Source organism: Mastomys coucha, unplaced genomic scaffold (genome assembly GCF_008632895.1).
Source record: "Mastomys coucha isolate ucsf_1 unplaced genomic scaffold, UCSF_Mcou_1 pScaffold15, whole genome shotgun sequence".
Classification (NCBI taxonomy): domain Eukaryota; kingdom Metazoa; phylum Chordata; class Mammalia; order Rodentia; family Muridae; genus Mastomys; species Mastomys coucha.
The window spans coordinates 7085900-7087283 of NW_022196897.1; the positions used below are offsets into that span (position 1 = coordinate 7085900).

General features: G+C 45.4%; 1 protein-coding gene across 5 annotated transcripts in view; it reads left to right on the forward strand.

Moving 5' to 3' along the window:
- Window positions 1–1384, forward strand: part of Armc3 (armadillo repeat containing 3) — an 86313-nt gene that overhangs the window by 83697 nt on the left and 1232 nt on the right. The window lies entirely within an intron of this gene.

Genomic DNA, 1384 nt, shown 5'->3' on the forward strand with positions numbered 1-1384 from the left:
AAGACTCCCAATGTAATGGGCCAGTAAATATCTTCAACAAAATTATAGAAGAAAACTTCCCTAACCTGTTTTTCTAATTCCTAAGGGAGGGAGGTCTCACCCTGCTAAGCCTACTCATCTCTCAAAAGTCTCACCTCCAAATACATTATTAGAGCTAGGGTGGCAGCATACAGGTTTGGGAGGGTAGCCTGATCTTCAAATCCCTAATTCTGAATCCATCGCTCTTATAGGGTCATGCAACTACTTCGCATTCTATCACTGAATACTAAGCAAGGTGCTCTCTGAACCTCTCACCACTGAATGCTAAGCAAGGTGCTCTCTGAGTCTCTTATCCTTCATTCTCTCCACACATCTTCTTTAGCCCATTTTCTTCCAGACTGATGGCCCTTGTTTGGCTTTACTCCCTACCCGTAGGCAGCCAACAAGTCACTCACTCAGAACCTCAGCTTTTCCACCGCACTCCAGCTCCAGAGTAATGACTCGGAAGCTTATTATTTACTAACAGTGCTTATGGCCTTTTGCTAGGCTTGTTTCCCAAATAGCTTGTAACTTATTTAACCCATTTAACCTATTCTATGCCTGCCACATGGCCGGTAATCTTTACTCAGAGTTCAGGTGGCAAACCTCGAGCCTCTCACTATTTCCCAGAGTTCCAATCTCTCTACCGGAACTCCCACTTTCTACTTCCTGCATTTTGCTAATAGGCCATCAGCTTTTTATTGACAGGTGATGCTTCCACACGGTACACAAGAGATTATCCTTGCACCAACTCATTCTTCCCTTCCTCTCCTCTCCTCCATCTTCCATAGCTGCCTTGACAACCAACCAGGAGCAGTTGTCAGTCCTGTCCACTCTGATGCACACAGGCTGCAGAACGTGATGGGGCTGTCTGTGTTTAGGTGGAGGTGTATGTCAATCCATTTCCAGCCTATCGCTGCCATTTTCTTAATGCTTTCCAGCATCTAAGCCTCACTTCTGCTCCCCTTCCCTCTGAGCGGGGACTTTTGAGTGTTCTGAATTACAAGGAAAATAGCTTTTTAGACAAGCTCGTTCACTCACTCACCAACTCAGAAAATTGTATTAGGCTGCACACCGAAGGCAGATGTCTGAATCCCTGTTAGGTCACAACCTTAAAGTACCTTACCTCAGTTTCTCTCTAGCAGATAGGGGATGGTAATCATTGTAGTGATTTAAAGTGCTTCAATAGGAAATAAGACACACACCGGTAAATATTTCTTTGGAGAATCACTCACACACACACACACACGCTCACACTCACACACACAGACACACACACACACACACACACTCACACACACTCACACACACACACTCACACTCACACGCACACACACACACACTCACACACACACACACTCACACG